This window comes from Ovis canadensis, chromosome 26 (assembly GCF_042477335.2).
Source record: "Ovis canadensis isolate MfBH-ARS-UI-01 breed Bighorn chromosome 26, ARS-UI_OviCan_v2, whole genome shotgun sequence".
Classification (NCBI taxonomy): Eukaryota; Metazoa; Chordata; class Mammalia; order Artiodactyla; family Bovidae; genus Ovis; species Ovis canadensis.
The window spans coordinates 27,059,060-27,074,190 of NC_091270.1; the positions used below are offsets into that span (position 1 = coordinate 27,059,060).

The window sequence follows — 15,131 nt, forward strand, 5'->3', positions numbered from 1 at the left end:
AAACTGTTAAGCAGTTGAAAAGAGGATAAGAACAATGTAGTCTCATCGAAACCAAGATAGAAGAGTTTCAAATACTACAGCTGTTATGAGCAGTGTAGACTTAAAGAGGGTACTTGGTTTTCATAACTAGAAGGTCATGGCTGACTGCTGAAACACTCCAAAAAATCAAAATGAGAAGAGTTAACAAATAAGTGGGAGTTGATAAAGCAACATACTTTACTGAAATTTCAGTGGTGGAAATCAGACATTTTAAAATGGTGGTACCGTGTGTATTGTTGGTCTGAAGTGAGAAATTATAAGGTTTAATGATAGGTTGATTTTCACCTTCTTCGTTTGATGAGGAAACTGTTTCACCTCATTGATTTTTCTGTGCTAAAAGAGTCATGTTTGCCTGTTCATTAGAGCTTGCTTCATTTCTTTTGAATTTGTTGTTTTCATCAGTTTGGCACTTCTGTGTGTTAAGGCTATGCTTCATAGTGGAATTCTCTTTCATATTTCAGATGTGACATACCCACTGTGAAATATGAAAGAGAATAAAATGCAGAGTCATCATGGAGAGCACAGATGCAAATTTAGTGGAGTAGACGGAATGATTCTTCAGTTTTGCTATATTTATCAGATCCCTTGTAGAACAGTTCTTATGTCAAGATAAGAAATAACAATAAATAATAAGGGAATGAAGCTCTATACCTCAAGTATTTGTACACAGTAAAAAAATTAAGTACCGATCCCTTAGCTGACTCATAGCAAATTTTATTGGGCATGTATATTCTACTTTATTATATAACCATAAAATACCTCAGGAAAAATTAAATGAGCTATTTTTGCACTATTTACTTAGGAAAACTTCTCAGTGAATTCACTGAGAGTTTTACCTGAGAAAACTAAACAGTTGGGTCTTTTTTTTTTTTTTTCCAGAATATTCACAGTAGTACAGAAAGTAGTTTTTCAGTATTGAAGTGGTAGTGTATTTCTGCATGAAAAGTCACCTGTTTTCATCAGCATATTGATGGTGTCTTATTCACAGCTCAACTGCTGTGTAACTTATGGTGTGAGTTACAGCTTCAGTCTATTGTGATTAACTCCACTTAAGGGATCAATGTGTTATGATCAACTAGCTTTAATATTATTATCCAAAGAATTATAGTCAGTATATGATTTTGGCAGGAATATGCCATCAGAAACAAACTGATGTATCAAATGTGCTCATGGGACAGAAATAAAATTTCTTATTCCAATCTAAGAGAAACATTGTGTTGTCCTAACTTAAGTGTGTGATTGGGGACATGTTAAAAATGCTTCTTGCCAATTCTGGGCCATACCTCCATTAACTGGCAGGCAAGGAATTGAGACATAAACTGAACCTGGGCAACACTGGTAATCAATTTAAGTTTCAAGAAACTTTTTGTTAAATTAGAGCATATTGTTTAATTTTTCAGATTTTGTAGTTATGGTTCTGAGAGACTTCAGAAAAATCTCATTTTCTCATGCTATTCAAGGATCAAATTATATCTGTCTTGTTCAACCAGGTGTAGATTTGTTCTCAAAATAAACCATGAGGTGTTATGATCAGTAGCCATCCTAAATGTATTTTTTTAATATAGCGTCTCTGTCTACGCATGGGGCCACTGGGGACAGAAATGTAGATAAAAACACTGGATCTTCAGAGATAAATCCACACACCTGTGGACACGTTATCTTTGACAAAGAAGGCAAAAATGCACAATAGAGAAAAGATAGTCTCTTTAACAAGTTGTGCTGGGAAAACTGGTCAACCACTTGTAAAAGAATGAAACTAGAACACTTTCTAACACCATACACAAAAATAAACTCAAAATGGATTAAAGATCTAAATGTAAGACAAGAAACTATAAAACTCTTAGAGGAAAACATAGGCAGAACACTTTCTGATATAAATCACAATAAGATCCTCTATGACCCACCTCCCAGGGTAATGGAAATAAAAACAAAAATAAACAAATGGAACCTAATTAAACTTAAAAGCTTTAACACAATGAAGGAAACTATAAGCGAGGTGAAAAGGCAGACTTCAGAATGGGAGAAAATAATAGCAAACAAAACAACCGACAAAGGATAAATCTCCAAAATATACAAGCAGCACATGCAGCTCAATACTAGAAAAATAACCAACCCAATCAAAAAGTGGGCCAAAGAACTAAACAGACATTTCTCCAAAGAAGACATGCAGATGGCTAACAAACACATGAAGAGATGCTCAACATCACTCATTATCAAAGAAACACAAATCAAAACCACGATGAGATACCATCTCATGCCAGTCAGAAAGGCTACCATCAAAAAGTCTACAAACACTGCTCGCTTCAGCAGCACATATACTAAAATTGGAATGATACAGAGAAGATTAGCATGGCCCCTGCGCAAGAATGACACGCAAATTTGTGAAGCATTCCATATTTTTAACCAATACAGTATTGTAAAGCAAAATAAAGTAAAAATAAAAATTGAAAAAAAGAAAAGAAAAAAGTCTACAAACAATAAATGCTGGAGAGGGTGTTTAGAAAAGGGAACCCTCCTATACTGTTGGTGGGAATGCAAACTTGTACAGCCACTATAGAGAACAGTGTGGAGATTCCTTAAAAAACTGGAAATAGAACAGCCATACGACCCAGCAATCCCACTGCTGGGCATACACACCGAGGAAACCAGAACTGAAAGAGACACGTGTACCCCAATGTTCATTGCATCACTGTTTACAATAGCCAGGACATGGAAGCAACCTAGATGTCCATCAGCAGACAAATGGATAAGGAAGCTGTGGTAAATATACGACATGGAATATTACTCAGCCGTATAAAAGAACACATGAGTCAGTTCTAAGGAGGTGGATGAAACTGGAGTACAGTATACCAATACAATATATTAATGCATATATATGGAATTTAGAAAGACAGTAACGAAGACCCTATATGCAAGAGAGCACATGGATGTAAAGAACAGACTTTGGGACTATGTGGGAGAAGGTGAGGGTGGGATGATTTGAGAGAATAGCATTGAAACATGTCTATTACCAAATGTAAAATAGATGACCAGTGCCAGCTCGGTGCATGAGGCAGGGCACCCAAAGCCGGTGGACTGGGACAACCCAGAGGGATGGGAAGAGGAAGGAGGTGGGAGAGGGGTTCAGGACGGTGGGGTAAATGTGTACCCATGGCTGATTCATGTTAATGTATGCCAAAAACCACCACTATAATAATGAGTTCATCTACATTTGGTTTCAAATTCAGATAGATAATGGAGGTTCAGTTCAGTTCAGTTCAGTTCAGTCACTCAGTCATGTCCAACTCTTTGTGACCCCATGAACTGCAGCATGCCAGGCCTCCCTGTCCATCACTGACTCCCAGAGTTCACTCAAACACATGTCCATCAAGTTGGTGATGACATCCAGCCATCTCATCCTCTGTCGTCCCCTTCTCCACCTGCCCCTAATCCCTCCCAGAATCAGGGTCCTGTCCGATGAGTCAACTCTTCGCATGAGTACACTCACACACAAAAGCCTGAAATTGCAAGTCATAGAGTTGAGAAGCTGATTTTGCAGGACCAATGAAATGATGTTATTAACTACATTGTTCAAAAGGTGAGGCTATGGCCCTCCCAACGGTCATTTCTAATTTCGTGGAAATTTTTTTTTTCTATTTCCTTTATACTCCTGCTTTGATCAGATTGTCTGGAAAGGCATTATTAAAGCAGGCTAGTTACCAGGAAAGAAGAGCAGTGGCACCCTTTCAAGGCAATTATAGCCATATTTTGTGTTATATGACTTAAGTCTTCAGGGTATAGAGATGACTTTCTTCAAAATAAATTTTGAGACACAAAATCTCCACTTTAATAAAGCTGAGGGAAGTTTCATGGACAACCTTTCATGTGTTTTATGGAAGTGAGTTGTATATGTAGTTGAAATACCTGAAATACAGGTATATCATAACCATTTATTGATCAGGCAAACTCCCCACACTGTATAAGCACGGATACCTCTTCCTCTTTAGTTGGCAGTTATTTTATGGAGGTGCACTTTGATTTCCTCCTTACCTATTTTATTCATTAATCATTTATTAAAAACCTACAGTGAGACAGTCATTAGCCTTAGTGTTGGATATTCTTACAAGAATGGAATTTGGTACATCCTAGGGGTCACATGCTTATAAAGAGATAATTAGATCTCTGTGTTACATAAAATGGAAGATAAGTGATTCTGGACCTCCAGAGCCTGGGATACCAAAGAAGGATTTTCAGGAGAGGTAGTATTTGCTCTTCGGAGAAGGCAATGGCACCCCACTCCAGCACTCTTGCCTGGAAAATCCCATGGACGGAGGAGCCTGGTGGGCTGCAGTCCATGGGGTCGCGAAGAGTCGGACATGACTGAATGACTTCACTTTCACTTTTCACTTTCATGCATTGGAGAAGGCAATGGCAACCCACTCCAGTACTCTTGCCTGGAGAATCCCAGGGACGGGGGAGCCTGGTGGGCTGCCGTCCATGGGGTCGCACAGAGTTGGACAGGACTAAAGTAACATGGCAGCAGCAGTATTTGCTCTTAAAGACTGATTGGGGATTTAACAGGTACACAGAGAGGAAATAGATATAAGGGCAGAGAAATAGATGATGGGAACAAAATAAAGTATACACAAAAGTAGGAAACGTTAGCTCTATCAAAAGAGTGAAAAGAAAAAAAAAACAAACACAATTTGCGGGGGTCAGGGTAAGCAGGAGATGTGACATAGTTGACAAGCAAGTGAAATCATAAAGTTTCTCCCATGTCACGGTTGGTTGGTTTAACGAAGAGCCTTACTCCTGAGATTGGAAATACTTTGAAATATATTAAAGAAAATGTGCCATGCTTAGAGCTGTATTTAAAAAGACCATCAGAGCAGCATGATTCAGGTACCGAGTGGTTCAGTGATGCTAACAACCGACCAGAAATCAGGAAAAAGCATCTGATCAATTTCTGATGTGAAGCTTATTTCATTTTGTTCTTTTTTTTGTGAGGGTGGGGGAGGGGGGTGGGCGGTGGGTGGGGAAGTATTTGACTGTGTCACCAAATAGGGGAAATGATTCTGGAGAGATTATTACAATGGAGATTGGAGTTTTCAGTACCAGTCACATTTTATATATTCCATATTTTATGTGTTAATCGCATTTGTGATTTCTTACTTTGTGACTATTTACTGTTTGTTTCAGCTTGTCTTACCCGTTTGTAGCTTGTTGTGTACTTGCTGTAAGCCTTCATAACTCTTTTTGTTAAATAGCATGGAAAACAAATTTTCCTTTCATAAAAACAACTCAACTCATTGTTTATCGCTGGTCGTGGAATTCAGAAATAACTCATAGAAGTCAAGGTCTTCATTTCCTTTCTAGAATTCAGTAAAAGTTAAGGATGGAAAGCAAAATGAATACTGATCTCCTTTTGTTTCTTTTTATCATAATATATATTTCACTGAAATAGTTCATTCATACAATAATTATTCCTTTAAATTTTAAACTCTCTTCTTCATGAATATTGATGAAGATTTATTCAAGCAAATAATTTTAGGAATAGAAATCTCTAGTCAAAATTACCACTTTGCATGATTACTGAAATTTCTATTCTATTACTGTTTATTTTTATCAAGAAAATTCTTGATAAAACGCTATTCATTGAAAATAAAGCCCCAGCTGCCCCTGACAGTTAAAACCAATGCACAGTGTTTTCTTTTTTTTTTTTTTGAGGTTTTTTTTTTTTTAATTTTTATTTTTACTTTATTTTACTTTACAATACTGTATTGGTTTTGCCATACATTGACATGAATCCACCATGGGTGTACATGTGTTCCCAAATATGAACCCCCCTCCCACCTCCCTCCCCATAACATCTCTCTGGGTCATCCCCGTGCACCAGCCCCAAGCATCCTGTATCCTGCATCTGTTTCTCTTTTTGACATTAACTATGGATATTTTGTATGCTGAAATTGACATGGCCCTGTTTAACCTAACATTGCCCTCTTTTTCCATAGTTCTTGGACTTATTCGAATATTTTGTCTCTATGTGCCTTGGGGAGGGGGAGAATTGAATGAATTGCAAAGATGCATATGGTTCAGTGCCATTGACTAAAACACAGAGTAAGCTTGAGTGAAGTCTAAGAGTGAAGTCAGCTTCATCCCAGGCTCTGAAAAACCTTTGGCCAAACCAGCAGCTGTGTACAGTAGAGGCTAGCAGGAGTGCTTTTGGAGCAGCCAAATAACAAAAAACTTTATTTTTGTATCCTACTGTATTTGTTGAACCTGGCATGCTGCAGTCCATGGGGTTGCAAAGTCTGACATGACTGAGGGAGAACTGAGCTGAACTGATATTTGTTGAAAAGAAAAATTACGTTGCAAGAAATATATTGTCTGTGAGCAATGCAAATGATTTTTTTAATGAACAATATAAAATCTTAATTAGATGATTGATTCCTACAAAGCAATTGATTTCAGGGCAGAAAAAAACTTAGGAAAATAGTAGTGACATTCCTCCAGGGTTTGTTCTGCAGTTATAATACCTCATGTATCAGAAGATATTCAAATTGTATACAGAATTTTAATACCTGAAGTTTTAAATGTCCTGCTTTATATATAAAAGGACAGAATGCAATTTTGGTACAATATTCGGTCTGCTAGATTCAGTAGGAAATATTCCAGGAAGCTTGTAAACAAGTTTTTTTAAATTATGCTTCATAATGTTTATTTAGAATTAGATCACATGTTGCTGAATTCAGTGAAACTAAATAATGAAATATCTATTTCCTGATTTGAATGTATGGTAGCCTGTTTTCCATGACAGCCTTTTGCCATGATTTTGTAAAAAAACTTTATTTTGGAGTGATTTATGTCATGAATCGAAAAGTATGGATGGTAGTTTGTAAAATAGTGAAGAGTGAGGTCTTTCCAGTTATAAAGACTTGGATTTAAACCTTGATTGAACCACTTTACTGGTCTACCTTTGGTAATTTACTTAATTCCTCTAAATTTCACTTTCTTCTTCTGTGTGAAGGGGTAATAATGTATAGTTCATAGTTTTTTAGGAAGATTGAATAAAGTATCTTCTGTATAGTTATATATTTAGCAAAACTCAATAAATGGTGGCTGCTATCATCATGGTAGGACATGGTAGGCTGCAGTCCATGGGGTCGCTAAGAGTCGGACATGACTGAGTGGTTTCACTTTCACTTTTCACTTTCATGCATTGGAGAAGGAAATGGCAACCCACTCCAATGTTCTTGCCTGGAGAATCCCAGGGACGGGGGAGCCTGGTGGGCTGCTGTCTATGGGGTCACACAGAGTCAGACACAACTGAAGCGACTTAGCAGCGGCAGCAGCTATCATCATTAATATCATCATCATAGGTTTGCTGAAAGAGCCATCTTATAAATTTTTTTAATCTTTTTTGGAAAATATTCTTAATTTAATTATTTAATGTAGAATCAAAGTAAAAAGAAGCAGCAAAATTAAATAGTGTAGGAATGATATTAAGGTATGCCCTATAAATCACTGTAGTTAGAAATCCAATTGATGTACTTAGCTAAGCAAGTGCCATGACAGAAGAGTCAGATTAAAAAAAAAAAAAATCAGATCTTTCTTGTGAAAATTCCAGTGACTGTCATAACAGCCAATTCAATCATGCCTGTATATAAAATATTATTTTCAGAGTAATGTAATTTAATTGCTATTGGAACTGTCTTGACAATATAACTATGCCTGAATCGAGCTGTTTTATTTGCTCTTAAATATTTTCTTTCCTACATGTATAGCAAGATACATGTGGTAAGCACATGCAAAATAAACAACTAGGCTAGTATTTAGACCATTAACAGTAACATGAACTCTTTTTTCCCCTTCCTCACTGAATGTCCCCTCTGTTCAAAAATAAATAGATACCAAAAACAGTTGATAAATATACATGCAAAATTATCTAGAAAAGCATTCATTGGGTATTAGCAAATAAGTTGATAAGCACAACCAGTTTTCACATTTAGAAACAAACTATTTGCAATTACAGAACATGCCGATTTATCTCTTCCTCAAATTGTACTTTCAGTTCTATCTAATTTTAAAGGGGAAACAAAAGCACAGTAAAACAGATGCATATATGTGTATGCAAATTTTGGATGAATTTGCCAATTAAGAAACAAAGATAAGAAAAAGCTGCCCCTTTTCCCCCCTTGGCCAAATTAAAAATATATACATCTTGAATTGCGGGGGGTGCGGGGGAGCTAGTTATGATTGGCAGGAATAATCTTGGTTAAGTTATTAAATAATGAGAGTCATGGTTCCCTACTCATCCTAGCCTTTACTTTCCTACTCCATAACCCACCATAACAAGTGGCAACAGAGCAATTAAAATCAGTGTGAAATTACTTAGAAGACAGCTAAAAATGCCTGCACCTCATCCTGCTGCAGGCAAAGGAGAAAGCTTTATCTTAGAAAAGGGAGCTTTGGTCCACTGAGCAAAGTAGAGTTGAATGAGGAAGACGGAGACCCTGGAGACAGACTGCCTGAGTTTGCAGTTTTGCTCTGCATTGTCTCCTCACCAAAATCTTCAATTTCTTGCCCCAGTTTCATCATCTGTAAAGTGGCTAAAGAGTAGTACGTTTATCATGAAAGTTGCCATAGGATTAAATGGTGTAATCACATGTACGTACTTAGAATGCTTACTACCTGGCACATAGTAAGTGCTCAGTAAATGTTAGCTGTTAGGATAGTTGAGTCTGTAAGTTCTGATCTTCTGGGATCCAACCAAAATCTCTTGAGCTTGATACTCACTTGGACAATTCCTGACCCAGGAAGGTGAAGCATTCCAGAGGGTGTTCTACACCTGAATGTCATAGATGTTCATTGATCCATCCATGACTGTGGATAGAGGGAAATGTGCTAACTAGCTGGTTGTCTTAAAAGTATTGGCAATACATTAACTGCCTACCTGAAATAGCTACAAGAAAAGGGAAGTGCAGCCGGTTCTCTAAAGAAAAAGTTAGTGTAGGGTTAGGGTTCACTTTTCCTTCTTGAAACTTGGCTAGTCACTGCATAAACCTAAGGAAAACAACTTGCTTCATTCAGCATTTGCTGGATCTGCTTGTTGTGCCTTGCCTATTTATTTATTTTTTAGTGCATGAGGTTTTAAAATTTGATCTTCATTTTCACTAGTATATTACCCAGGAAACATCTTTTTCACTGTTACAGCTATCCCTTTTATTTCATTATTGAAAAGGCATTACATTACCATTTTTTTCTGAAACAGTGAGGTTGAGAACTAATGTCATTAAATATCATTTTGAAAAGAAACCTTTCCTGTCTTCAGGCACATTGCTGTAAAAGAAAGAAAGAAGGAGATGATGAGGCAGGGTTTTTCTGGGGCACAATGAGATCGCATTAAAATGACACACAGTTCAAAATGGGAATATAAGATGACTGAAAAGAACTGGGAGGTAGGACATGAAAGATGTTTCTAACCCATTTATGTTCCCAAATGTTCCTGATTGATAGTCCCCCATGAAAACGTAACTCCTTTTTTTCCCCCTCAAACTTAGTCCTCCAGTGGAGAAATCAAGAGCCAATGTTCCAATGATCTTGGCAGATGAAGACAATCTTACTTCTAAAAGAGTATTTCCAAACAAACCTCTAGCCTGAAGGAAGATAACATTTTACTAGTTGCCTGCCCTTTATTAGGGAACCAGTTTATGCAAATCCTATGTAGTGACCTCAAGTGGCAGTTTGAAATGCAAAACATTGAGACAGAGAGATTACACTTTGTACTTTGATAAAGCATAACATTTTACCAAGAAAGAACTTGGAAGAGAATTTAAAATGAAATCGTTTCTGATGAGGTTTCTAGCTTTTTTAAAGTTTGTACTGACTTCTTCACCTCGTGCTTTAACATCAGTCGGTATCCAGCCCCATTGAGAATTTAAAAAACAAGTTGTTTTTTTTTTATGCCTCCATGATACTGTATTTTGTTGCGTTCTTTCCCCCAACATAAAACTCAAAGACAGCTATACATGAACAAAGATAGAAAGCTGAATCCACCTAAGAAACTTCCGCCATACGGAGGAGCAAAACACTGACAGAAACTGCATGAAAGGAGGTGGAGGAACGGTTGTGTTTTGCCTTCCTCATCTCATCCCTCAGGCAGATATTGCTCAGCACCAGGCCAACACTTCTCAGACTGAGCATCCCTCCCTTAGAACAGGAGAACAGGGCAGATGACCAGATCCCCCCACCTTCCAGGGAACTGCATGAAGGAACTTCAGTTTCAGTATAGCCAGAGAATATCACAGCTGAGACTTCTTGAGATGCTGAAAGTCAACGTGAAAGTCGCTCAGTTGTGTCCGACTCTTTGTGACCCCATGGACTATACAGTACATGGAATTCTCCAGGCCAGAAAACTGGAGTGGGTAGCCTTTCCCTTCTCCAGGGGATCTTCCCAACCCAGGGTTTGAACCCAGGTCTCCCACATTGCAGGCAGAATCTTTAGCTGCTGAGCCACAAGGGAAGCCCAAGAATACTGGAGTGGGTAACCTATCCCTTCTCCAGGGGATCTTCCCCACCCAGGACTCAAACCGGGGTCTCCTGCATTGCAAGCAGATTCTTTACCAACTGAGCTATCAGGGAAGCCCAAGCCACAAGGAAAAGGTCAAGGCTACCAGTATTTTCCACACAGGAGGAGTCACCATGTATCCCAGTGGCCTGTACTGCAGAAAACCCCAGCAGCCTTTGCCTATGAGACCCTCAGTAGCCCTTGTTAACACTGGGGACCCCTCACAGCTTTTATCACTAGGTAACCCCTCATAGACCTGAGCAGAATAGCAAACTTATCTATGTTGGATCCCAATAGCATTTGCCACTGATCAAATCATATCTACAACAACCTCTGTACCCACTGCAGCATCCCTGTACATTACAAAGAAGACAGCAAGCGAAGGAGAAAGAGTATATAAAAAATGCCTAGCAAACAGTTCAGTTAGCAAAATGGCAGTGGTACAGCCTTACCTGCCATATATACTTTAAATATAAATGAACTAAATTTTCCAGTTAAAAGATATAGAATGGCTGAATAGATTAAAGAAACAATGGTAACCTCTTGCATGCTGCCTACAAAAAAACTAGCTTAAGCTTTAAAGACACACACTGGCCAAAAGTGAAGGAACAGGAAACAATATTCTATGCAAATAGAAATGAAAGAGAGCAGCAGTAGCTATACTTCAATCAGACAAAATAGATTGAGGCAGAAGCTGTAATAAAAGACAAGGTGATTCTATAATGATAAAGAACCCAGTTTATCAAGGCAAAGTAACAGTACATATGCACTTAGCTTTGGAACACCTAAATATACAAAGCAAATTTTAACAGATGAATAAGAGTAAAATAGAATATAATAATAATAAAATACTTCAGTAACCCACTTTCAGCAATGGTTAGATCACCCAGACAGAAAATCGATAATGAAACATTGGACCTAAGCTATACTTTACACCAAATGAAGCTAACAGAATTTTATAGAATATTCTTTCAACAGCAGTGAAATACACATTTTTCTCGAACACAGGAAACATTCTTCAGAATAGAGCATACATTAGGCCATAAGACCTAACAAAAAATCAATCCAAACAGGATTTAAGATTTGAACATAGGACTTGAAATCATACAACTCCGAAAAGAAAACATAGGAGATGAGCTTCTAAACATTGGCCTTGACAATGATTTTTTTTTAGATCTGACACAAAAAATAAATCAACAAAGGCAAAGATAAACAGATGGGACTTCTTGAAACTAGCGAGTTTGTACACAGCAAGAAAAAGTCAACAAAATGAAAAGTCAGCCTACAGAATTGGCGAAAGTGTTCATAAGCCATAAAGAGTTAATATTCAAAATATATAAAGAACTCATATAACTCAATAGCAAAAAAAAACAATCTAAATTAATTTACAAATGAACAAAACACCTGGATAGACATTTTCCAAAGACCTAAAGTCAACAGGTAGAGACAAAAGTGCATTTTCATCTTAGTACCTACTGTCATGCCATCTCTAAATCAATTCCTTATTCTCCGGGATAACCGTTAATCACCTGCAGTCTTAATTTCTCTTGAACAGTCCACCTACTCTTTTCTGTAAATGTTAGGTTTGTACTCAAAGTGATTTGGGGCTAATAACATTCCTATCAAACTAGTCCTTTTGGGGGGGAACTTTATTTTGCTTTGGTTCCATCATCCAATTTTATATCTCTGCATTCACTAAAATTAACAAATAAGGGCTTATTTTCCCATCTTAATATTTGAGTCTTAATTCCCTCTAAGATAAGGCATTATCTGAAAGGCATTATGCCTCTAAGATAAGGCATTAGTTTATATCCACTGAGAAATAATAATATGATAAATACATCTACTCATTAATTTATTCATCAAATATTTTCTGAAGATGGCACATCACACTGTGTAAAGACATCAGGAGACGATAGACAAGCACATTTGAAAGTTAAGATAAAATACACAGGTGCAGTATAAGGGCTGCCAACATCAGGTCAAAAATAACTGATATATTGATAGTAAAAAGTGTAACTGGTAACTGTAAAAGTCAATAAAGACAGTTTATTACTAAAGGGTATAAAACTGGATTTTGAAAATTGTTTATATCTCAAGAAATCCTGGAGATATGATAAGGGCATCCAGACAAGAGAACTACAATTTCAGAGGTTTGGAATAAAATGATCATACTTTCCCTCCAAAGCTTCAAGTTGCCTATGCAGGAGGAGACCGTTTTTGAAGCATGGGTGATAGATGATTATGAACAACACACCAAAGAGAATGGGATTTTTAGTTAATATAATGCCATTGCAAGTTTTTCAAATGAATGAAGCTGAAAGTCTTTAATACTGTTGCTTGTGTAATGTGTAACCTAAGTTGGATACACTCAGCTGTCAGCTCCTTCAAGACTGGGACACATTGCTTGTATCTTTGTATTCCGTGAATCACTAAATAATGGCTTAATGAAAGAAAGAATAACAGTAGTGCTTACTTGGATATATTTACAGAGAGTTAGACTAAGAGGTGAGATATAAGTCAAGGTATCACAGCTCACTACATGGGACTACATCAGAGGAAGAGACAGGTAGTCCTGAAAAATCCTTTGGACAGAGGAACCCGGCATGTTTTGGGGTTTGGATAGATAGTGTTCAAAATTAGGGGTTTGGGTAGACAGTGTTCAAAATTGTACTTTGAAGGAGTCTAGAATGTTTCTCTGGTAATGGAGATCAATCAAAGGGACTGATGTATGAATCAGAAGTCAGATATTTTTAAGAGGTTCTCAGGATTACCTAGCATATGTTCATCAATATTTCTAATATAAAAATCTATGTAAATGATTAGTTAATAGTTCAGAATATATTCATTTATTTTGCAATAACTATTAAGTAACACTAATGGTGGTTTAGCCACTAAGTCATGTCCAACTTTTGCAACCTCATAGACCAAGCCCTCCAGGTTCCTCTGTCCAAGGGGTTTCCTAGAATATTGGATGGGTAGCCATTTCCTTCTCCAGGGGATCTTCCCCACTCAGGGACTGAACCCAAGTTTTCTGCATTAGCAGGTGGGTTCTTTACTACTGAGCCACCAGGGAAGCCCCATATGCTAATGGAGAAATTGAATTTACTGAAGAAACTGAGGTAAAGATCTCATAACTTCCTTTACAATTGCAATGAACACAACAAAGTTAAAAGTTGCATGTAAGTATTTTGTCTACATACCTATGGAAAATTTTGGGAACAGACTTTACCTTGGCAGTGATAAGGTGTGTCTTCATAAAATAGTTCAAATTTTATCTGAAATACTGCTGTATTCTCCAGCTTATTCCTTCCCAAAGATAGTTTTGCTGTTATAGAGTCTAGAGGAATAAATTCTGTGCTAATTACTTGCAAAGGCCTTTTTTCCAATTCCCCTCTTGAAGAAATATACATCTACTTACATAGGACCAAATGCATTATTTTAATCAAATTCAAAACATAGCACTTTACTATTGTCCATTGAGCTTTAATGTCTTTGGATGGAATTCACACTTGCCCTCTATACTGGAAAAACATTTCCAAAGAGACTGTGGGAACAACAGTTATTTTCCCATTGTCAGACTGTCTAATAGTGATAGTTTAAAATTAACACTTCTCTAGCTTGACTAGAGACATTAGTCAAACCAAGCGAAAATTACATTTCCCTAAGATGCTGAATCTGCCTCCAACTCACTTTACCTATATTTGTACCTCAGTTATTCTTGAAAATAAAGGTAAAGTTACATGCGTTTCATTTGTGGAAGAAAACCCACTTGATATTTCAGTATTTTACAATACTGTTCTGTAATGGGACCTCTAGACTCTTACCTTTCATTGACTTTCTTTGGAAATCTGATTTTCTTTTATTGTTTTCCTGTAGACAGTGTTAAATTTAAGATGAAAAATATCTACTCAACTTGAAATGGTCACAGTTATCTAGACTCCCTTCTTAGATCATTCTTCTTGAGTTTAAGGCAAACATCTCCCCAAGTGACAAACACTCTTGGAAGGTACTCTTTTCTGTCTCATGAAGCGGTATAAAATTCTGTAAGCTCTCGTATTCTAAACAGAAAACTTTACTTTCCAGTTTAAAAGTTGGCAGTGTTCTCAAACCAACAGTTAAAAGGAGATCCCATGGTTCAAAACAACATAAATAACTGTAGGTAAAAGGGTAAAATCCTAATTCTCTAAACTCTCAACACCCTCAATGCCTCTAGATTTATCATCTTGAAATAAATGCATTTTTACACATCTCTGTGGATAACAAATGTTCCCTGTGCATGGGAAAAATGTAAATTATAAAGCATCAAGTTATAAAACCAAGAATTAGACACAGCATGCTTATGTGGAGCTGTCTAATGCTTAAATTATAACCGTGTGTTTTCCAGATCATGCTTTGGTCTGTTTAATCGGTTATCATTCTTGTTTTAGATCTGTATATATTTAAAACATTAATCCAAATTTATTTTGCCGTCTTATAAACTGAATACTTTGTTTTATGGTGCACATAAATGTGTTTTTAGATCCATAGTTTTTCCTTTCCTAAA

The 15,131-nt window shown here is 37.0% G+C and overlaps 1 non-coding gene across 1 annotated transcript; it reads left to right on the forward strand.

Annotated features, from left to right (window-relative positions):
- The first annotated feature begins 2,333 nt into the window (after positions 1-2,333).
- LOC138431168 (U6 spliceosomal RNA) lies at positions 2,334-2,440 on the forward strand. Its single transcript, XR_011253573.1, has one exon. It is a non-coding gene; the product is annotated as a U6 spliceosomal RNA (small nuclear RNA).
- Positions 2,441-15,131: the final 12,691 nt, after the last annotated feature.